Source organism: Myiozetetes cayanensis, unplaced genomic scaffold, assembly GCF_022539395.1.
Source record: "Myiozetetes cayanensis isolate MyiCay16 unplaced genomic scaffold, myiCay2020 scf1, whole genome shotgun sequence".
In the NCBI taxonomy this organism is placed as follows: domain Eukaryota; kingdom Metazoa; phylum Chordata; class Aves; order Passeriformes; family Tyrannidae; genus Myiozetetes; species Myiozetetes cayanensis.
The window spans coordinates 43,547,550-43,573,127 of NW_026086604.1; positions in this window are offsets into that span (position 1 = coordinate 43,547,550).

Below are 25,578 nucleotides of genomic sequence, written 5' to 3' on the forward strand. Positions count from 1 at the left end.
AGACATGCTAACAGTTCCAGGTCTGGGATCAAAGAGTGCCAGATGGGGATCACTATTTGTAGTCCATGTTCAAAACCATTCCAATCTCTTCTGCTGCCTGTCTGGGTGGGGTCAGGGCATTCCCCCAGCTGTGTCACAGGGCTTCATGTTTGACAAACCCGATACATCTCCATCGGTACTGAAAAACAGGCATCCTGGTTTTCAGCATTGAAGAGGACTAGTAGCAGCACCCCACCGATGTATTTTTCAAGACATGCATTCATGGTTTATATTAATCAGAAATGAGCAATATCCCAGAGGATCCAGCATTAGACCTGCTTGTGAGGATTAGTTGTGGCAAATTACTCCAGGGATAAATAATGCATTCAAATTACTTTAGGTCTGAATGGTAATAGGGAAATCTCAGTTCTGTGTATTGCTGTCTAAAAATACATAGAATAACCTTCTGACGACTAGAGGTAAAAAGAGGAAGATGGTGGAAAAAATCAGAGATGTTAGCAAGAAAGGTAATAAACGTTACATGGTTCAAGTTTAGGGAGTGCTTTATAGTAGGTGGAAATTAATTAATGCTAAACTATAACAGAACTCCTAAGGGATTATGTATTGCAACCTCACAAATATTAAGAGAATTCATCATGATTAATGGTATATTTCCAGAGAAAGGAAGAGAAATTTGTTGCCCATTACATAGCTTTGCAATATTTCTTTTGTTCCATTGGGGCTTTATTTACAAGAATATACACAGGCACTGCACACAAAAATAAGTGGGTTTACATACGTATATATGTATATATATACATATATATGTATATATATGTGCACGTGTGTGTGTGTATTCACATATATATATTTATATATATATATTTTTTTTTTACATGTGTGCAGGAATATATACAGGTATGCATATGAAGGAGGGGTCTTATTTTTATTTATATTTAATTTTCACATTTTTCCAAATGACAACTGTATTTCCAAAAGGAACACATCTTGTCATGCACACATTTTCTCGTCCTATCAACCAGTCCAAAAGGGATTCTAGCAAAAGCAAGTGTTACGAACACTTTTAGTTCTGTGTTAGAAAAGGCCCTGCTGGCTGTGTGAAATGACTGATCTTGAATATGACAGGGTGAGAGAGCTTTTGAAACCTTTTGTCAAACAGCCAGTCCTGGAGATTTGGGGATATAGAGGAGAAAAATCTTTCGACTCCGAAAGAAATGTCTGGAACCTGCACCTCAACAACCTGGAGATTTGAAAGAAGAAACCAGGATTCATATTTGGATCTGTACAGCTTTAAGATCTTTGCAGACAGATGGGGTCTGCAAACATGAGTTTCAGTTCTGCTTTTAACTATCTCTTGAGAGCTGTTCTGAAAAAAAAAAAAGGCTGGACAACCTGTTTACGTTAGTGACTGAAACTACATATGTAATCTGGTATTTTCTTAGAGCTATTTTCTGAAATTTCTTTTTCTAGACAGAATTTTTCCATTGCCTTTAAAAAAAAAATCAGAAAATTCCTAAATTTATCTCAGTAACACCTTTCTTTAATTTTTCCCTCCCCTGTCTGCACTTTGTTAAAACCATATAATCATGGAATCAACTGGGTTGGAAAAGACCTCTTAGATCATCAAATACAACCCTTGATCCAACACTGCTGTGGTTACTAGACCATGGCACTAAGTGCCTCACCCAGTCTCATCTTAAAAACCTCTGGGGATGGTGAATCTACCACCTCCCTGGGCAGCCCATTCCAGTGTCTGATTATTCTCTGTAAAAAATTTCTTTCTAATATCTAACCTAAATCTCCCCTCACACATCTTAAGACCATGCCCTCTTGTCCTACTGCTGGTTGCCTGGGAAAAGAGACCAATCCAAACCTGGCTACAGCCTCCTCTCAGGTAATTGTAGAGAGTGATGAGGTCTCCCCTGAGCCTCTTATTCTCCAGATTAAACAACCCCAGCTCCCTCAGCCTCTCCTCATAGGACTTGTGCTCAAGTCCCTTCACCAGCCTGGTTGCTCTTCTCTGGACCTGCTCCAGCACCTCAATATCCTTCCTGAACTGAGGGGCCCAGAACTGGACACAGCACTCGAGGTGTGGCCTCACCAGTGCTCAGTATAAGGGAAGGATCACTTCCCTGCTCCTGCTGGCCACACTGTTCCTGATCCAGGCCAGGATGCCATTGACCTTCTTGGCCACCTGGGCACACTGCTGGCTCATGTTCAGCTTCCCGTCAGTCCAAACTCCCAGGTCCATTTCTGCCTGGCTCATGTATAGCCCAAGCTTCATGGAAGCCCCACAGAGCCAGTTCCCATTTCCTGTCTTTTTTGTTTTGTTTTGTTGTTGTTTTTTAGTGGTTTTGTTTTGGTTTTGGTGTTTTTACTGCTTCATGATAACCAGGCTGGTCTTAAGCAAATTGAGTGCCTTAAATAATGATTATTACAATTATTTCAACTGTGAAAAATGAGTTGCAAGGATTTTTCAGATTTGAAATGAGAAATTAATAATTTTGTCTGAGCCATAGACTGAATTAAAATACAAATTATGTAATTTGGGCATACTTATCAGGTGGAATATCAATTCTGGTTTTGGTTTCTGTAATAATTTTTCATTTGTGTTCTTTACAGAGAACTGAGTTCAACAGATACTTTTTGAGAAAGAGACCCAGTTGTGTGGTACTTGGGCATGATATAAGGAGTCAAAATAATGAGGGTACAAGTCGAGGTTCTCTTGAGGTACTTAGTTCATAGGCTAATAAAGAGGTAAAGGAGAATAAAAAGCTCGCTTGTTACTCTTGTAGGCTAATTAACATTTAGAAAAAATTTCTTCCCAAAGGCATATACAGCAATGATTAATTATCATATTTTGATTAAGTCAATGATATGATTTATTTTCTCATTATATATGTTAATATTCAGCTAGGCTTTACAGTTAGCCGCAAGCTAAGGTCAGAGACCAGGTATCTCAGGAGGATAATACTTGTAACCTGTATTCAGTCTAATATGTTTGGATCACCATCCTCCAGGTTTGGTGTAAGGTTGGGGATTTTCTGCAAGAAATACTTAATTTTTGTGTTTGAGTTTGGATTTTAAGTCATCTGAGCTTCCCTTGCAGTGTACACGGGTCCTTAATTGAGCACTGACAAGATTATAACAAAATTATACTATGATTTTTTGTGTTTGTTTTTTTTTTTAATGAAATGAGACATGACTCTGTAATTTTTGCAATGTCTGTGATCGTTTGAACAACCTCTTTCTTAGCTGTCATAGTTGAAAAGTGCACTGTTACAAAAGATCCTTGGCCTTTTGATTCTTCTTTCTTTAGAGCCCCAGGCTGGTCACAACTGCCATTATCTCATCAACCAAGAGATTATTTTCAATATTTTATCTGGCAGGACTAGCAGTGGATTTTCTTAGCCCATAAAAAGATTTTAATTCAGCTGAACACAGTGGCAACTGCTACTACTACCTCTAGCTATGATTGCATTAGCCCTATGTCTTTTTTGCATGTTAAATATGCAACATAAGTGCCAAGCTATCTTCAGCCTTTATTAAGGTTTAAGTTTTTCCCTGTTTATTGTAGTGCAATATATCTCCCCTTACAAAACAACTTGAGTAAAACAGCTATAAATGGTATCAAGTCAAAATCATGAACTTTCATTATGCAAATGAGAATACCTAATTAAGAGCCAATGGTCAAAATTTCCATAATGATGTAGCCAGATGAAATGTGGTTTAGGTTCCCACAGGAATCCAGATAGTTTGTCTTGCATTAATGTTGATTACAGAAGAACACCTTGCATGAAGATATTTGTTTCTAACACTAGGGCCAGGAAGACTTTTTTTGGATTTTACTAGGAATATTTAGAAGTTATATCTATCTAAAAGATATCTACTCCTGAGTTCTACAGCAATCCTGAAATTAATAAAATGTCGACAGCATAATACAATAGGATGACTAAATGGATTCATCAAAGCTGTTTATGCATTATGTAACATTTTAAAATTGTGTGATTTGGGAACTGGAACAGCATATTTTTATGCCTTTTTAAATTATAGATTATTCCTCAGAGTGAACTATTTTGGATATTGTATCCCACAAAGATTATCAAAACAAACTCTAAAAGAGGCATCTTTAAATTAATATAATAAAATTGAAAGATTCATGCCAGTGAGATAACATAATGATTTAGTGAACAGAACAAATGACTATGACCAAATCCAATACGAAATCTTTTCCAGATCTACCACCCCTCATTAATTGTAATGAACTGAATCATTTGAAGCTGTGATGTAGACCATTAAGTGATTTTATGGAGCTCCTCCAGGTCAGTGTTGCAGTGAGCATTTTATATTATCCCCCACTTAAAAGCATGAAAGCATTTGCCTAGAATCATACACATGAAAATAAATTTGAATATCTGTTAGAGTTCTGTGTTCCCATAGTTCAATCATAAAAACACAAATTTTATACACCACCCACCTATTCATTCAACCACCCCCAAAACATAGAATCACAGAGTGCTTTTGGTTGGAAGGCACCTTTAAAAATCCCCTAACTCCAAGCCCCATGAGCAGGGACACTTTCCACTAGACCAAGTTGCTAAAGCCTCATCCAACCTGGTCTTGAACACTTCAGGGGTTGGGCATCCACTGTCTCTCTGGGCAACCTGTTCCAATGCCTCACCACCCCCCAATAAAGAATCTTTTCCTAATATCTAATCTAAATCTACTCTCTTTCAGTTTAAAGCCATTGTTCCTTGTCCTGTCACTACAGGCCTTAGCAGAAAGTCTCTATGAATGGCTCCAACATGTACTCCCCAGAGATTTCTGTTCTCCAGACTGAACAGTCTCATTTTTCTCAGCCTTTCTTCATGGGAGAGGTGCTCCAGTTCACTGAGCATTTTTGTGGCTTTGCTCTGGACCTGCTCCAACAGGTCCGTGTCTTTCAGAGTTGGACACAATGATTGATAAGATATAGAAACCACATAATTTGGAATCATAGGCTCTTTGTAAATACAGAAGAAAATAGATCTTTCCTTTCCCTCTCGAAAATGTATATCAATTTATCACTATGTATTATCAGTATTGCTGCTGATGTTGTTTATAGAGCCAGTCATAGGCCATGGCTTCTCTGAGCCAAAGAACACAAAACAAACCAGAAAAACAAACCAAAGAGTAAGTATTTGGGAAGCTGCTACACTTAAGTGTATAAAGTAGTTCATCTTGATCACCATTTACTCTCAACCAGGTTGCTCCAGGTGCTTCAGATGGCTTTTTTTTGCAGGCAAGTTTGAAACATGGGCAAGAGGCAATGTGAGACAGAGAAAAACATGAGATGCTCAGAAGACCACGATAAGCAGTGCTCTACCAATACTGTGATATCATGATGTGTGCTGAGTTTCATTCAGGTCATCTCTGCAAAGGTGTGCTACAGGGGAATTGAATGAGAACAATGTAGTAGCTTACACGAACTTACAAGTTCATGATTGTAATTTTCAGGAAAAATACGTATAGATGTGTCTTTGACAACCGTGCTGGGCTGAAGCTGTGTGAATGGGCTAAACACTGGTCTCCCCACATTTTTATGTGTGGAGCTAAAGTCATAAAAGGGTTTGAAAATTAAGACAAGAAGTTATTTTTACACTGAAAGTATTTTCATATATTCCCTGACACTAACAGTTTCTAGACAGGAAAAAATAATTTGACTGTTCAGAACATTAAGCAGAAGATTCAGACATCAGAACAGTTATAAATGTGCTCACAGTGTAACCTTAGAGGAGCTATTTAAAGCATTCCAGCTTTCTCTTTCCCTCCTAACCATGTGATTATATACAAGGAAAAAAACCTTGATGTTAAATACAGAAGGGCTTTTTCATAAAGCATGAATACAGAAGAACATTAGCTCTGGGAACAAAAAACCAAAAACCACAAGTATATGTCATAGTTAAGTTACACTTCTACTTACACAGATAACAAAAATGGTGAAGTTTCTTATTTTTTGGCCAATGTCTCTTTTGATTTAAAATGCATTTGTATAAGGTATTTAAATAACTGACCTGTAAAGTTTATGTCCATTTAGACTGCACTTGAATTGGATATTTTTAGCATACAAAGGCAAGGGAAAGCAATATATTTCTAGGTATTTATGCTGAAACTGCAGATCTCTAACAATATAAATCTTAATTTTACCAGAGTGTTTGCCAAGGCTTTCTCTGTCATTGGCTGCATCACTAATACAGTGTTTACATAGAGAAACAGTATTTCCATGGTAAAAATGAATAATACTAGAGATATTAATTGTTTCTACATTATCTGTGTACAGTTTGCTGTAAAGCAATATTTTGTAGTTTGATAATTGCTAGGCTGGAGTGATTGTACATTATGAGATCATTATCATAAACACTTAAAAAGAAGAATGCCTGCTGAAAAGGAGAGAAAACTGAAGAAAAAGTGGTACTATACTACAAATATTACCATAAGAACCAACAGGAAGGACTAACTTTAATATTAGTCACTGCTTCTGGTAGTAACCATCTCCTACAGATTCATCCACGAAAGATCTTTCCAAACTCTAGCAACGCGGAGACATCCATGTCATTCAGCTACCCAGTTTCGAACTGAAAATACCATTTTCAGTAGAAAAAAAGTCAATAGATGACTGTTTTGGAGACATCTCTCTGGTATTATGGCACTTGAAGGCACAAGGTCATCAATCATATAATATATAAGTATAATCCAGGGCTTCAATATTTGGCAATCCACAATAATTTTAAGCTATCTCAATTTTTTTTAAAAGTGATACACAATACTGAAACTGGCAGTGTTGTTAATACAGGAAGACACATACTTCAATGCTATATTTTGGGTTTGTGTTTCTCAAGATATTTAATGAGGAGCACTGCACAAAATATGAATGATAATATGACATTACTAAATATGGTGGATTTTGCCATAGCATGCTAATGGTAGAAAAATCGAAGTAATATTTAAATGCTTATAATTATACATATAATTATTAATATCAATTATTATTATTAATGTGTCTGGAAACTAACTGTAATGGACTACTGTAGAGATTAAATACACACTAGTGCAAGTTTAGAAAGAACAACTCCAGTCACAAACACATAATGTTGCAGAGAGGATAAAATATTAAATCATCCCATTATTGTTTTAATATGGAATAACCCAGGAACTTGTTACCTGTATTATCTGAAGGTGTGAACTAATGAAGAGGGAAGGGAAGGGAAGGGAAGGGAAGGGAAGGGAAGGGAAGGGAAGGGAAGGGAAGGGAAGGGAAGGGAAGGGAAGGGAAGGGAAATATGAAGAAATTAAGAGAGAAATGAGTTTACGAATTTAACAACATGACAGTGACCAATATTAACAAAGGATCTCTGGATGCTGAGTCTTAGAAGCAGATGCTGCAGATTTGTAAGGCAGCTCTCATCTCCTTTTTTTTTGTGGTGTAAAACCATAGCTACTCTGTCTTGATCAAGACTGCCATGATTCAAAACAAAACAGAATCTGGACCTTGTATTTTATTTTTATTCTGATCAGCATTGTTTATTAAAAATATGGTGTTGGGTTATAATACAAAAGAATAGAATATTGTTCAAATGCAGCTGCTAAGTAATCAGAGCCTCATTGTCTGAACCATGCTTGAAGATTTCATAGGAACATAGAAAATAAGTATGACATGTTCAACATTTAATAGTTTCGCAATAAATATCCTGCCTGTTTTTTTAAGTTCATTGGAACCCAGACTAGGATTGATTTAATGATGAGAATTTAACAACAAGAAGAGTTTAAGTCTATACAAGCTTTCATAATTGTAATGAACCCTGACAATGACCAGAATAAACCTCATACAGCAAAGTTAGAGCAGATTTCCAGGTGCAAGAAAACCCTACTAAACCTTTCTGCTCAATAAGTCATATTTTTGTTTTATCATTATTATCTAACACTATCTAACACATCTTTTTTTGAAGTAAAATGTACAAAATGTACTGCATTATTTTGAGGTTATTTCACCTATTCTTTATTTACTGTCTTCAGGGTATTTTTCTAGGGTATTTCTGTTCTCCCTTCTCCTTCTCTCACTGTGATTTGATTAAAAGGGATGCCCTTTTAGTTGAGTTCTCATGTCTTTCACCAAAGTGCTAAGCTTGGAATTTTCTTGGGCCTCCTTCATCCATGTCTTTAGTTTCCATTACAATAATAGTTGGACAACATTTTAAGGGTTACTATAGCAGACACTAGAAACTTATCAGCTGTGTTCAACAAGTAAATAACCCCTTTTAATTACTTAACAGAAACATGCATTTTGCTGTAAAAAAATGGGGATGCATGAGAATCATGCAATGTCATTTCATTAAGTTATGTTCAAGTGGCACAAAATTTGACTTTCAATGTTCCACTGAAACAAAGCTGCTGCATCAGAGAGCCATAAATTCATTTATTTATCTTCTTTTCAGAAGGTTCACATCTCATTTTTGGTATGTATTTTAGAGGTCATTTCTGCAGTGCTTAATGGTGCAATGTTGCCTATACCAAAACAAAAGCAAATTGTTTTGCACTATTATCCCATTAATTGATATCAGTTTCTTCTTTCACTTATAAGCAATTATAACCACCGATTCCCTGAGGTTTAAGCAATTACTAAAGTTATATTACATTTTTCCTGTACCTTCATACCTAATGTTATTACAAGATATTATTGACTTTTGATCATGCATCAAATCACTTATTTTCTTTTTTTTTCTTTCTTTCTTTTTTTAATACGCTTGTATTCTAAGGATCCAAGCTTTCTAGTAGTATAAAATGCAAAGATTTCATTAAGAAATTTGATAGCATTTCACAGAAAATTATGCACTAAGGCATTGATTTTCTTTTTTCACTGCTGTACACTGAATGCAAGGATAACTAGCTGGGACTGTATTTTCTTTTAAACATTGTTGCTAGCAGCTGAAGCTGTTCCTATGTGTTCGAAAACCAACCCCTTTTCCACGGAATTCGGGAGTCCCCAGAGGTACTTCATTGAAGGCTTGTTCTTCTATCTCTGTAAATTTTCTTTGAAGGTACTTATCTACACTAATACAATTTTAAACTAAGTCTTCTTGTATTTAATATCAAATCTCAGTATAATTAGGAGAAAAAGTGTTACACTTCTGGGGTTTAGTGCACATATGTCAATGTTTACCTTTTCAATAAAAAAATTAAAAAATTAAATCAAAAAGAATATTTATCATAATTTAGCAAAATCTGTCTTTTACTAGCTCATATCAATCTCTCATACTCCTTATTTCTTCCTTTCACCTACTTATTATAGATTCACATCAAAACCTCAGCAAATAAAGTCATGTGGTGATGTCCTAATTTGAACCTCCCATCTCCCTACACAAAGACTCAAACCCTGAACTCTCACTCATGCAGTTTATCCCTCTGCTAACTCAAAAAAGTTATCCTCAGGACTAAATCTTTACACCTGATCCCAGAAGACCTTGACAATTAACATATAATCTGGAAGACAGGTGATCTATATACTTGCAGTCTATGTATATTTAGAACAACAAGACCATGACTGCTAGAAACAAATTCTGTGTTGCAACAATGGTAACCCAATTCAGCAAAATCAAGAGGTTTCCATGAAAAGAGATGACTTTCATAAAACTCTTATTTTAAAGAATGCACTGGAAGACAGCTTTCAAATTTACAGATATATTCTGATATGAAACATTCATAAACTAGTTTCAGCTCAGAAAGATATATTACTTCAAAAACTATATATTTTTAATAGAAACAACTAAACAGAGATATTGAAAAAACAATACTATTGAAATGATCAGCTTCAAGAAGCTTCAAAATACTTTTTCTTTCATGTTGCTTTCTAATTTAGTATTGAGATTTTTAAACTGTTTTGTGATTTGGAACTGAAAGATTTCTGAAGCATCCATAGCTATACTTATTATATTTTTCTAAGTTTTTCCAGTCTATCTCAACAAAAATGTTAGAAAGATTTCATTCTTTCTTTCTTTCTTTGTCATTTTAGTAAAACAATATTTAAATGAATATGAGCAGGCATCAAACATCTGTAGACACACTTGAAATCTGCATTTCATACTAATTTCCATGGTTTTCCAAAAAAAAGTTTGGTTTACATTATTGGATGTTAGGGTGGTAGATCTGCACTGTAAAATCTCAAAATCAGTGGAAACATTTTGAAGGACTTTGGAAAAGTCGAATACCAATAAAGTTAATTAGTAAAAACGGTTTAAACAACCTTGATAAAAATGCTTGTGTAGTTGAATCATCTAGCAATTATTTACTGTCTATTTGAAGAAACACATGTTATTACAAACCTACAGGAGTTTCATTCTGTCTACATACATTGCACTAAATGTTATACCATATTGTTCCAGCCAGTGCCAAGACAAATGAAAAAAAAGCAGTATCTCCAGTACATTTCTTTTCCCCAGTTATGTTTCTTCTACCTACAGCTCCTTTTTCCGTGGTTGTCCGTGGCAAAAAGTACTTGAAGGTCCATCAACATCCTTCAAGGATATGTTTTCAACTTGCAGTATATCAACACCTAGTCCCTTATTTCTACACCATTATAAAATTCATGCTGTTATAAACATTCAGAGCACAGTGCCATTGCTGACTCAGTCTATCTGGCATTTTTCTTGTTCCTTTGTGAAAACACAAATAAGTTCTATAATCACTCATTTCTTCGTTAGTGCACAGAATAATTCTAAGTTCCCACCTATTCATCTTTTACAAGTCCCACTGAGTACTTCCTGATGTGCTTTTTTCCCTCCTGAATCTAAATATTTTTAATATTACTCTTTAGAGGAATTGTTGCTGGATTTTGTTGTTGCTGTAGTCTTTGTTTTATAGTGACACTGAATTTAAAATGAAAATAGATTTCATTATTTATTCATAGGGTTTGATTCACCCTCATTGTGACATTATTTTTGATGTTGACAGTTGGTGGATAGTGAGGAAAGCTAGAGGGCATTTATTTGACCGTAAAATGCCATAAACAATAAACTGATATTGTCTTGCTTTCAGTTGGGGCTTTTTCATCTTCAAATCCAGAAATTAAAGTAAAAAAGAATTAAATTAATCTGAGAGTTTTATACCATCCATGCGAACTTCATGTCTCGCTATGTCAGCTGCAGTGTACAAATATTAAATCTTACTAGGAGAGTTTCAATAATCCCTGTCAAGATACAAAAATAACAAAAAGAAGCTTGATATCAAGACTTACTTTTATTAAAAAAAAAACAACAACAACAACAACAAAAAACCCTCTTGATTTGAAAAAAGAGTCTCTTTTCTTTTTTTTTTTTCTTTTTTTTTTTTTTTTAATTGATGCATGGCTAATGAATGTAGAGAATTAATAAATCTATGGAATAAAAATAAAAAATTCTAAGTTAAGAAAAATAACAGCATGTATATTAAACCTGGCATTTTAAGGAAAAGGAATGGTTGGCTTCTCTCAGAATTCATTACAAATAAAATGCGACTATAGACCACAATTTTAAGATTTTAATAAGTATGGAAACAATTCATGTAAGCTGCAAAATATAATACAACTGTTGGACTTTAGTCAAGGAATAAGCTGTTCAGCAATACAACCACATAGTAATTTAGTTAAATTGAAGAGTTGCATCAATGATTGGTGGTTTTGAGGATAAATGAAAGCACAGCAAATTTTAAACTTTGTCTCAAAGCTGCTGCCTAAATTTGAACTATCCAGTTTATATCTGTCACAGGCAAAAACTGCTCATGTAATTTAAACCAAAGCAGTTTTTTGAATTATTAATGGCACGTACTTAACAAGCAATCAGTACACTGCACATTCAGGATCAATGCAATTCAGCAGATAAACCACAATGCTGGACATTACAAACCATTAATAAACACTTGTGAATTTCTAAAGCGTATCTTTAGCTAATCCCAGGTGGTACTGGTCACACACACGTGCTCCCATGCACATGCACACATACACGCCCAGGCACACCCTCTGAAGGGCAGCCTGTACCAGCAGCAACCCTCCTTGTCAGGCAGTGCAGGTTCCCTAACTTGCAAAACTACCAGGGGCCATAATCTCGAGCCCAGCATTGTGCCCTGAACTGCTCCTTGGCCAGTCGGGTACATGTCCCATCCCAGCAGCCATCCTGGTGACGCAGGGTGACAGATGGTGTTGCCAAACCACATCTGGGCTGAAGCTTCTCCAGCTGCTAAGGATGGTTACCTTTTTCATGGTCAGGGTTTTATTCATTTCATCCACATACACTATGCATGCTTACTTTTTTAGCTTAAAAGTGTGATTTTTTCCTTGCTTAGAACATAAAGGCATCCCTGCAATGTCTTTTGTATCTTGGGGGGGTTTATATTCTGAAAATGGTAACCTTCTGTGTTGCAATACAAGCTAAGTGCCCACAATAAGAACCACCATCAGTGATAATTCATGTTATGAAACTGGTAATAAATCATGAAACAGAAGTCTTTCATGTTTTGTTTTACTACTTAGATGTTCTAGTAAAGCTGCTAGGAAATGCCAAAACTCCCAAATACTCCATTTGGATGATATGGTCATGCATATTTGATGCACAAATACCTCGGAAAAATTCCTAATTCTGATATCATTCAAGGTGGAGTCATGTCTGTGCTGGTTCTGTGTGGGAGTCTCATTAGTGAAGGGCATATATCAAAATATTTCACGCTGTGGTTTGACCCTGTCTTGTCACAGTGTGACTCTGGCTTCAGATGAGGTTGCATAATTCATGACCAGTTTACAAAGTGACTGGTGGATTTAATATACCTGGTAGCCTTCATCTCACTGAAAGATAAGTTTACAAACACAGATACACACAGGTAGGCTCCACCTACCATTGCTCAAAAATGTTTCAGCAGAACACTGTACAACTCCAAAAACACAGTTTTGTTGAAATTGAGTTGTTCTACAGGAACATTTCAATTTTTAGAACAAATTTTCTACAGGAAAGTGTCAAAATCTTTCTTGTTTCAGTCTGGTAATGCCAATATATTTAATTTCAAATGTATCATCCTGTTTCATTTCATTTGACATTGAGATTAAATGTTAATATTAATTTTAAGACACCATATATATACACTAATATATGTATAAGCTCATTACAAATTTTTAATGTGGTTTTATCTGAATTGTTGACATTACAGGATTTATCTATAATCAAAATGAAGTGTTGGGATTTTGTCTACTGGAATTTACATACTGGAGACAAAAAGCCTTAAAGAAAAAAAGAAGGAAAACGTAAGGAAAATAATTGTTAGTTCCTTCTTAGAGTGGTACAATTTCTTAGAAATTGTAAATTATGAAACTGGCCAGGGGCACCAGAGAAGTCCATTTTTTAATGCAGTGGATGCTGGCAAAATCCTTGTAGCAAAATAAACTGCAAACCTATTATATCTGTAAAATGCAGCACAAAGATAAAACACTTTGAGTCAGTATGCCTCAGTTTAAAGTAATCCACCCAGTTACCAGTCACTTTTAAGCCGTGGGGGGAAATCTTATTGTTTCATCAAATCTCAGATCTTTGCAGATTGAAATAAGGGATGAATTCTTTGACATCATGTTTGTTTGCCTTTCCCTAGCTTAGCTAATTAGGTTCAGCTGTTAATATACATTAAATCATTCTTTTTCTTTTGAATGTCTCTGAAGAACACTCAAGAGACAGGACTAGAGTACGAAAACCTTTATGCACAGAATGTCTGTGGCCATGACCACAACCATTCAAGCTCACACATATCAACCATCCAGGGAATCTCACAGCTGCCTGACAGGGATCAGTCAAGAGGAAATATTAGGTAACAAAATCTCAGAGGCATAGTCAGTCTTTGGCTCTTCTCCATCTACCAACAAGAGTGAAAAATGAGTACTGGTTCTACTGTGATATACATCTGTCTGCTGGTCTCATAAACAACAGTCCAGAGAATAGCCATGACCACACTTGGAGGATTTTACCCACTATCTACTTCAAGCCCATTTATCCCCTGATACACACCACAGAAATCAAGATCATAATTACTTTTCTTATAACAAATATTTTACAGTTAATTAAAAAATTTTGAAGCTGCCTGGTTGACTGTTTAAGGTAGTTGCTGGACTACTCATGGGAGACTTAAGATGTTTATACTCAAAACCAGTGCAAGTTCTGAGGAAAGTTCACACCACCTGGGTATTACTTTTGTCAGTCTGACTATAAAGACAGAAGAGGAGGGACTGGCACGCAAATGTAAGCAGCCACCAATCCCTACCTCCTCCTGATGAGTTAAACTCCAGCTAGTATTTTTAGAGGCCTTAATAAAACACCTTCCCTTTCCACTGCTTCTAAAGTATTGAGTAATTCTTCAGGTACTGCAGCATCATTCAGCTACTCGTATTTCTTGGGGATACAAATCAAATACATTAATTTTAAAGTTTGGTCATTCAGCTTTGCTTATGTAATAGCTAAAAAGCTTCTCCAAATAGCAAGAAGGCTAACTCTCAGAGCAGGTTAACCTTGGCAGCAAATCATGTTTAATTTCTTTCACTACCACTTCTAAGATTGTTACGGAAGCTATTAAATTAACACATTCCTGTGACAGTGTTTCATTTCTCATTATAACGAAAAGGCAAGCACCTAACACTGCAGAATTTTCATCAGCTAATGCCTTGTAATAAATCCATTAGAAAGCCATTGGTATCTAATTGTCTAATCACAGTGAAGGCCTAGAGTGACATGGTTGTAATGGGATTAAAGTAGATTGTAGTGCAATGCCTACATTCTCTGATCCAGTCTGGAGATAGCAAGGACCTAGCAGGTCATCTCAGTTAATTTAACCTGACTCAAAAGAAAATAAGGAAAAACTTGCTTTGATTAAATGGGCAAAAGAACAGACACTGGTTTGTTTACACCTGAAAGAGATAAAGTAGATGTTATGGCTGGAAAAACATTCCATTAACTTGAAAGTAATCTAACAGTGAAGAGCTTTTGGCAGGATTGAAGTTGGTTGCATACAAGGAATGGTTGTATGTGGTGTGAGGAAGCAGGCAAGGTTCAAAGTGTGCAGAAGGCATTGAATTATCAAGCATGTGGCTCTTCAGTCCAGAGTAATTTGGCCTCAAGATCTGCAGCTCCAAGGCCAGAAGCAGCCTTCTACCTGATAAAAGCCATTCTCTAGAGCTATGCAAACCAAAAACTTGGGGGAATGGAATTGCAAACATTGATTCAGTGACTCTGTAAGCTATTAGGCTTCCTTGCAATGGATGCTGTGGAAAAATAGGAGTCAGTGCTTTGCTGAAACCATTTCAGGCACCTTGGAACATTTCTTTGAAATCTGTCATGCCAAACAAGGAAAGATGTTCTAACCTAGCCTTCATCTTAACATCTTCATCTTAAAACTTGTTGAAGATTTCCAGGAAATAAATTTATCCCTTCCCATCAGAAAACTCTTTCAAAATTTCTCTTTAGCTATGATGTCAGGTAATTGCATCATAGTAACCAAAATAGGGACAATGCATGTGAACAAAGGATAAGTGTATAGCTGAAAACTCACAACAAATGTGTACATATTTAATCATAGTAGCTACAGATTCTTGATTCAGCTTCCTAAGGTGGACATATCCAAACTGACCTGTCATTGAGGCATTATTGTTCCAGGAACTGGGAACAGGACCAAAATTACTCTGGTATCATATGGTGATTATTCAAAATATTTTGATTTATCTAAGGCTGTACTTTTTAGGATGATTACTGAAAAACTTACTCTTTCAGAAGAGGAACAGACTACAAATCTGACTTGCAGTCTGAGCAACATTGTTTATAAATTGCTCCTTATTCCTCTTGCACAATAAAAGCTGCTGTGCCTTAAGTAGTGTTAGTTTCAGAGCCTGTTAAATATTTGTAAAAATATTGTCTTTTAGAATAGAGGAAAAAAAGTAAACAGAGGTCTTCTCTATTGTTGTAGTCTAACCCCAGCCAGTAATTAAGTACCATGAAGCAGATCGGTCATTTTCCCTCTAACCCCTTGGAGGGGAGAAGAATCGAAAGAAAAAAAATTAAGCCTCATGGGTTGAGATAGGAACAATTTAGTAATTGAAACAAAGCAAAATAAAAAAAATTCTAAAACCAGTAATGATGATGATGATGATAATAATTATAGTAATGACAATAATAATTATTTTAATGAAAAGGAGAGAGAGACAGAGACAGAGAAAGGAATAAAACTCAAGAAACACGAGTGATACACCATACAACTCCTCACTACCTGCTGACCAGGTCTGCCCAGTCTGTCTCCCAGCAATGATCAGCCCCATTATGGATAACTACCCCAGTTTATATACTTGGCATGATGTTCTAAGGTTTGGAACATCCCCTAGGTCAGTTTGGGTCAGCTGTCCTAGCTGTGCTCCCTCCTGGCTTCTTGCACACTTGCTCGCTGGCAGAGCCTGGGAAACTGAAAAGTCCTTGACATAGGGTAAGCACTGCTTAGCAACAACTAAAACATCACTGTATTATCACTGTTACTCTCATACTAAATTCAAACCACAGCACTGTACCACCTAGTAAGAAGAATACTCTACCCCAGCTGAAACCAGAACACCCTCATAGGCCATGTTCAGATCTTTTAGATAAATGTCGCTATTGTTTCCAGCATGTGTTGTACTAACACCCAAGCTGAATGTTTCAGTGAGTATATTTTTCTCTTTTTAATACTGTACTCACCTTGGAAATTCAGAAAATCATAAAATAGCTCAACCAGACCATCTCAATTTGATGGAACCTGTCTTGAAATTTAAAATTAATTTTTAAAGTTAAAAAAATCAAAGCTTTCTGAATTTTTGGCAGACTATTTTACCTGAATCCATTAGATAGTGCCTTTAACTATAGGTTAAAGATGCAGTGCAAGACTTGGGATTCTCCATTAAAGGGTGTGTATCGAAAGGATATTTTTAAAGAAAATCAAACTCTGAACATATTTTATCAGCAATGGTAGTCTATGATGAAAGGAGCAGAGATTCATAGTATCTTAGAAACAAGGAATTGAAGGCAAACAATTGAAGAGACAGTGCAGTGAGACATACAACAGAATACCGACTTTGACAGATAGTCAGCAGTAATTCTATCCTCTAAAGGCTGTGGGACCTGTTGGGCTTATTCTGAATCCATGCTGGTGTGACTTTAAGGATTTACTCCTCATGCAAGCAGTAGGTAAAATAATATTGCATCTAAATTAATAAGGCTTGGCCAGGTTGCACCTGCTAAAAACCTGCTTCTGCAGTTTTAAATTACTTTGTTTACTTCAGCAACTTGATAGTCTAAAACAGGCACTCTGGAAAGAAACATGAAAGGTTTAACTGTACATTTATGTGTTCATCTCCAGTCTTCAAAAGCTTGAAACTGGAAATCTATGTGCAAGACTCGGTGCACTTCTTCAGAGTAATTGGTTGTACTAGATCTAAAGAGTCCAGGTGTCACATAGTGTAATTTGTGTCTGTGGGTGATATTATCGAATAAGCTTATGCTCTACATAAAAACTGAAGTGCTGTCTAATGCTTTTAGCATGACATTTCTCTTCATAAATGGCCTCATTATTTCTTTTCTGTGTTTAAATATACAGAAGCAACATCCCTAGTGTACTTGTCCAGTAATAGAGGTGAGTCTTATGCCACTGAAGGAGGACACTGTTTTCCACAATTTATATAATTTCATTTCATAAACAATAAATTTAAAAAAAATGTTCTGGGGGTTCAGTCATTTTTAAGTTTGCAGCTTATATTAAGATGATAAACAACAGTGATAAAGCCATCTCTATAAGTTTTCTCCTCTTCAGAATAAAAAATTTCAAACACCTTTAAACTTTCCTTCCTGCAATAATAATATGACAGTCTGGCAGTGCCTCTGTGTTGTTAGAGATATAGCTCAGCACACTGTCAAAGACACACCTCAAAGTTAATCTGAGTAGACATCAAAATATATTATGAGTTCTTTGTATCTCAGAGGTATCAATAAACTAAGAACGATCTTACAGCTCTGCAGTTCACCAGCAAAGACCTCCTCACCAAGCAGAGAGCAGTGCTGTCCAATATAGGAAAAGATAAAACAGGGTAGCTGATCTTGATTTTTCTCCCAGTGACAGGAGAGCATAGAAAAGCATTAGCAATTTTTTGTCTCAAATTTTTCAGACTTCAGAAAGAGATTTGTGAAGATGCTATTTCAGAGGAGAGGAGAGGAGAGGAGAGGACAGGACAGGACAGGACAGGACAGGACAGGACTGGAAAGGACAGGACAGGACTGGAAAGGACAGGACAGGACTGGAAAGGACAGGACAGGACAGGACTGGAAAGGACAGGACAGGACAGGACTGGAAAGGACAGGACAGGGCAGGACTGGGAAGGACAGGACTGGAAAGGACAGGGCAGGACAGGACAGGACAGGGCAGGACAGGACAGGACAGGACTGGAAAGGACAGGGCAGGACAGGACTGGAAAGGACAGGAGAGACATTTAGCCATTACATAGGCTTTTCCAAGTAACTTGACTCTCAGACATTATGACTGCAGGATGAACTCACAGAAAAGTTCATCCTTACCCTTACTAGCCTTTTAACACAATGAAGTAGTTTCTAAGCAAGGACTGCAGGAGGGAAAAAAATTTATTTGTTGCAGTTGTAACTATTTCCAGAAGACGTGCAGTTAGTTACTTCTGAATGTAGCTTACTGTTACAATTCAAGGTAGGAGGCCAAGTTTTTGTAATGTGCCCAAAAATACTACGAACACTTGGCCTCCTACCTTGAAATGTACAGCTCTTTCATTCTGGAACATGGGATTCTTGCTTTTGAGCTCAGCACAGCAACTTCTGATTGCCTGTACAATACCTGGCTCTCTGCTTTGACAGTTTCTACGTGTTCCTCCTTTCTTGCAGCTTTGGAAACTACACCAGGCAAAGACACTCCATCCAACCTGCTCAAATTTTAGCATGGATTCACAAATTCCCTTGTTTTTGTTGGTGACATGTAGCTGTGGTTCCGTCTGCATTTAACATCAGCAGTGACTGTGACCGCATCCACCAATGCGTTGTAACCTCCCCAAAAGTACTTCTTTCCTTCTATACACTTTTTCTAAAAGTCTGACTGAAAAGACAAGCTTTGCAGCATGCTGGGGAGATCACTAGTTTCAGTCACAATTACCCTGGAGTGGAGGTAGGTAAAAAATTAAGAGACTCTGATGCCTTACTGAGAGTGCTTATTGTTAGAATTGTCCACAGCACATGGAGTTGCAGGGGAGATCACATCCTTCTAAGTCATATAACTGACAAAGGCCCCTCAGCCTCCTCAAACTGTCTTTACTATATCACTGTGCTATTCATTCAGCAGTTCACAGCTGGCCTCTGCCTAATATCAGTTAGGAACTAACCAAAGGAGGCAAGAAGAAATCTCCGTACTGTATCCCAGAGTTTTAAAGGTTAAGCACCATTGTGTGACAAACAACACAGGGCTAGTATGAAGGTGTACTGGAGGTGCACTCTCCAGCTGGTGGACTACTATATTTTTTACTAGCTGGACTTTTAAAAGGTCATTCAGGCAGAATGCCAAATAGAAATACAACCAAGTGTGAAAGCGAAGAAGTTACAGAGAGCAACCATGAGAATAGATGTTGCAAAGATAAAGTGTGTGTCATTTAGTCAGAATATCCCAGCTGGCCTTAGGGAGGTTCTTCCATGGCAAGTCTGTATTGCAGTTTTTAGTGATGATGACTCAAATGTGACAGGAGAGAAATTAAAAAATATTGGGGAAATTATCTTATAAAGAAGAGGTGGAAAGAATTTGGTTCCCTTGGACACCATGGTAAATAAATGTTACAAAAACTTTTATCTCACAGGTATTACCTACTGTGCGCCTTTTTTGCCTTTTTTTTTTTTTTTTTGAGGGGAAGGGTGGTGGGTAAGAGGGACTTTATAGTATGTTCTCTGATGTATTTCTCTATCAACCAGCAGGAAGCTCACAGGACGAAGGGTGAAGGCAGGACTAATTCAGCTGATACTGCTGCTAAAGGAAATGTCCATATCCCCATGGAGGATAGACAATTAAGCTCCTAGATAATTAAAGCACTAGATTTTTTTGGCAAAGGCTGAAACGTGACATATATTTACTCTTTTTTACCTTTACTGTATATTTAGAGAAAGATGAGCAAAACAAGGGGCAGTATTATCCATCTAGGGAACCATGTTAACATCACTGGCAAAGGCACTTCTGAATCTTGCCTAGCAAGGCATTTATATTGCACAAGAAAAGAAATCAAGACAAATTTATCCAACACATAGTTTGCAGGGAGATAATATTGGTCCAAAAAGCAAACAGCTGGCAGTTTGTTAGTCAGTGTGCAGAGCCTGAAGTCAAGCTAACCTAGATACCTTACATCTCAGTGCTTTCATTTAGCACTAGTTTCTCAGATGAGAAATTCCTCTGAACGGCAGAGACAAAGGATTTACATATAAAGAAAGTCATCAGCATATGTAAAGATTAAATTGCTTTTATGCCTAGGAGAAACACTTTAAAGTAGGAGGTGGATTCACAAAGATATAATTTGTTCTTCCTTATTTTGTGATAAATAGTTAGACAGGAGTTAAAACACTCTACAGAACAGAATTCAAGATTTCACTTGTGGTCACACTTCATATTAAGCAGGTGTAAAAATAGAGTTTATAACTCCCTAAGAGTAGCAGATAATTTAGTAAATGGCTTATCAAATAACAGATTTTCTAGATTATTTATAATTACTTTAATTCTTTGATATTCTTGAAGAAACTCTGAAACGTGCTATGTCTGGAAGATAACACTGGTTTATTAGCTCTGTAACCTTAACAGAACAGATGATCTTTCCTGCTAAACATAAATAGCAATATTTTAAAATGAGTTTAGAATTAGCAAAGTATAGTCATTACCAAGGAGACTACAATTAAACATCAGCAACTCAAACTTGTCAATGGGCTTTGTTATAAAATGAGGGGAAAAATGTAAATATATTCTTAAAAGCTTAATCTTTTAGCAATTTTTCCCATCAGAAGACTCAAAAACAAAACAATTCCTCCTACTCACCCCCATCGTGCCTTACTTCTCAAAAAAAAAAATCCTATGAAAAACAACTCTTTTTATATCTCGTGAAAAAGGTCTAGGAAAAGTTATTAGCTGAGGAGAGAGTTGAAAATTATTTGGGTTAGGTTTTTAAGTAAACAATTATTATTTTCTGACTGAATAAGTTCATTTGCACCTGGGGGAAGACATGAAAAAAAAAAAAAAGACATTTTTATTACCAATGGCCAAAAAACTTTCACAGTAATGTTTTTTGGTCTTGAGAGCTTCTCCATCTTTAAGACATTTGTTTAATGTGCTTTCTGAAATCATCTCTCCATTCTTGCCTCATTTTAACAGAATGAGTTAATGTATCACTCTGTAACAGTGCAGTTTATTATGCTGAGAATGGGATGGGAAGTAATTTCCATATCTTGAGTGTGTTTTCAAATAAAAATCCAGAAAGGGCAGATTTTCCCAAGGACAAATTTTCATTAGCTTAGATGTTTAGAGGTCTCGAGGAACATAAAATTAATAGAGAAGACTCAATGAGAAGATCTTTATTAGCAAAATATATATAAAAGAAAATCCAAACAAATCCAGATTTTTATAATATTCTTTTGACTGAAAAGAAGACAGTACATTCATCTGAATAACATGTTAAGAACTAAGGGAAAATACTATATGAAACTCTTTCCTAAATGCACATGCCAGTGAATTTAGGAATGTTACTGAAATGTGAATACTGAATCTGCAGCTGAAGTGATTGTGACATTGTTATCTCTGGTTTTCTATCTTAGAAATTCTGAAAGAAAAAAAGGTGCTAAAAAGGAAAGAAATCTGCTTTAGCACTGAGGAACCCTTATTCTACTTTGGAGGCATAGGAATATGAGGGCTGCTTCTTCTCAAAAAAGAAAAAAGCTGAGGTTGAATGAAAATTTTCCCCAGCTCTGTTATAGCTTCATTAGTTTCTGCTTCACTTCCATACTTATATTGCAAATAACCTGAATGCACTTTTTCTTTAATCAATCTCTGGATTCATATTGGAAATAAATTAAAAAGTATGGGCATCTTATTTCTGGAATATTGTTGTTCTACAATTATGAATATGTTGGAGGATTACTTGGTTCTTTGTAACCCTGGAAATAATTTTGGATCAGCTACAAACAAACACAGATCTATCAATAAATACTCCCAGTGTCACCCTATGTCTTAATCCTGGCTGGAGGAACCATTTGACAATTTTTTTGTCACACGTTTATGGTAAGTAGCAATCAACACTTGCAGATGGAAAAGCAGGTTGAGCCTTACCCTCCTAAGAAAGAACTTCTAGTTCCTTTTAGGAAGCAAATATTGTTAGCAAAGGAAGAGAATCAGAGAAATGCCAAATGTTAGAGCAATTTTGTTTAATTTCTGAATTCTGCAAGCAAATGGCAGCACCATTTTTCTGCTCTTCACCCTCTTTTCCAGTTGCTTCTCTTGCTTGTGTTCCAGAAAGAGTAGGGGGAAAAAAAAAAAAAAAGTATTTTCTTTGAAAAGTCTGGTGGAAAGATCTGAGGCAGCTTTGAGGAAGCAGATTTGAAGATTATAGGAACAGGTTGATGGGGTTTGATGTGCTTGCTGGGATACAGAACTGGAATGCATAATGCCCAGGCAGAATTTTCAACAATTTTTTCATCTATGAATACAACTGAGGCTTGTTCTTTATAAAACAAAGACTGATCCTATATAAAACTATTATTTTGGAACTTCTTGAAGTACTGGAGCCCTAGTTTTAATGACAAGACTGTCTCGATGTTGAGAATACTCTTATACTGCTAGATCTCGAGAAGATTTTTCATGAAGAGGATACAACAGGGTAAGGATAAGGATAAAAAGGAATATGGAAGACCCTTCTGCTGAGTCACAAGGTTTGGAGTAGACCTCTGTGTTAAACTGAGCCCAGAATTGATGGATAGTTTATGTCTAAAGGCCCAACTGCACTTAACAGCATTTAGTTGATAAATTAAACAATTTAGCAGAAGATTCATATAGAATTTACTGTATCATAACAGTAACTCACAGTAACTTACAAATCTAAAGTAGTTCAGACTCTAGGAAAGTAACATTCCTGGTACATTTGCCATAGCATATTCACACTCACATACCCACAGAAATAAAGAGTCTGTACCTGTGAAAAATTCCCCTCAAATTCGGTGACATAGTCACTTCAGACTCCTTTACACGATCTCAAAGGGTGAAGGGTTGAGCCTCGAGGACTGGGAATATCAGTCCAGGATCTATCATTGTTGTTAAGTGATACTCCAAGTATAGAAAACTTGAGAGTTTGCTGGCTCAGAGAGACATTTCACTCAGAAGACTGTTGGTCGTAGACCACTGCAGTCCAAGAGAGATCAAAGGGTCTCACTTAGGACCACTGTTTATAGAGTCTCAAGAGAATTGGCTTTGATCATAGTAATATACTATGCTGGCTGCAATTCAGGTTGGTAACTTTCTCTGAAAGTTTGATCATGAAAATATTATTACACTTGGATTGCTATTCAGGCAAAAAAAAAAGTTTCCAAGGCTGTTTGCTAAAAAACAGGAGCTCATTAGACAGCATTAGTTCCTAGGAACAGACAGTGTTTCTGGTGAGGTCAAAAGAAGCTGAGACCAGGTGCTGTTCATCAAGCTCAAGGCCTGACAAGAATTTCTCAGATCATAGTGCAATCTGAGTGGCAGAGGAATGCACCACCACACTCCACTGGCTAATCTTCACATCTAGCATCTAATGAGTTCACAGGCTTTATACTGTTGACATTATTTGGTTCAATCATTTATTTTTTTTCCCCCTTTTGGATTTACTTTGCCCATTTTATTATTTTTCTTAAGCTTTTGTGTTCAAGTCTAGTAGCACCACATGAAGTCAGAGAGTAGCAATCTTCAACTGTAACAGCAATCCTTTCTCTCTTGAGGATTCAAAATTTCTACTAATGGAAGTAGAATAATTTCTGAGGGAATATTTTGAAGTGTTTAACAAGGGTAAAGGATGAGCTGATATTCATTAACTTCTAGATTTTTCATTTGAAGGTAAAGAGTACAAATCACTTAAAGAAGACAGATGTGAAAAAAGTACTACAGAAAAAGGTACTTAAGCTCAGAAAATTATTTCTAAATTACTATGCAAATTATTAAAAAAACTCCAAACTAAAGAAGAGTCATTTCTTTTGCAGCATGCCCAATAGGAATATACTGGATAATACATAAAAAAAAAAATTATTTGCCTTTATATAGGTTAGATGAGCCAAATAAAGATATTATAAAGGTGTATAATTAAATATTCTGCAAAATAAACAACCTAATACCTCTTTTGAGCATCAAGGAACACAAATGCCCAGATGAGTGCATAAAGATTAAAGGTCTTTTGTATTTTTGTTCCATAGACTACAGAATTTGGTGAAGGTGCAAAATGTATATATCAAAGTGGATGATTATTTGTATGGAATGAGAGAAAACTGAAGAGATTAAAAACAAGAATTCATACAGAATTTTTTTTATAAATTACAGATCTCTTTAAACAAAAATTTGAATGACAAGATTGTAATGGTTTGTCTTAGCAATTACAGTCAATGCATTTAAGACATCTAGATGCATTTTTGATGATTTTTGTGATCATTACTGTTTGTTTAAATTACATTGGTTAATGAGATTTGTTTATTTGTTCATAAAAAAAGTCATTTTACTAGGATCTAGTGAAACAAAGGATTCATGCCTGCACTCACTATTTGCAGAATAAGGGAAGTGCTCTGCCCCTATATATAAGCTTTTGTTCTGTCACAGAGTAAAATTGGCTGGTTCCTCTGATTGATTTTTAGATTCAAAATACAAGTTTTTGTAAAAGGACACCACAGACTCACACACTTGCAAAAAGGTTCTTTTGAAAAAGTTGGATAGGAAATGCATTAAAATGAATGAGATACAGAGGCCTATGTGGATGAGAAAAAAGATAATGATATCTGGATACTTTCACTTTTCTATCCTGCAGATCTGAATTCAACATAGTTTAATGAGGCACCAAAAACAAATGGTTGTTTGCCAAAGTACATGATTCAGGCCTGTGTGTCTCACCAATGTTGTGTGATATTTTTATTACCTAATCCACTAACTTAATGGGCAGAGCTGGTGTTGGTTGCCTCAACATGTCCATTTCATACTAGGAGGTTTGCTTGGGGCTGTTCAGCATTTCTCAGCTACTATCTTCTCACATGAAAGTGTTATTTTAATCCTCCCAGAGGGAATTTTACCCTAAAAGTTCAGTCTAAGTAACAGTAGACCTGGCTCTTGTTCTTTCCACCCACCTCCTTCTCCCCTAGTGCTTATTAGAGTTTGTGTGTTACTTCACTCATACTCAGTCCTTTTGATAGTGACTTTAATTTCCAGTTCAAATGATGGTGCTTGAACATCAGCTGCAAATCTCAAGTCTATGAAAAATTTATCAAACAT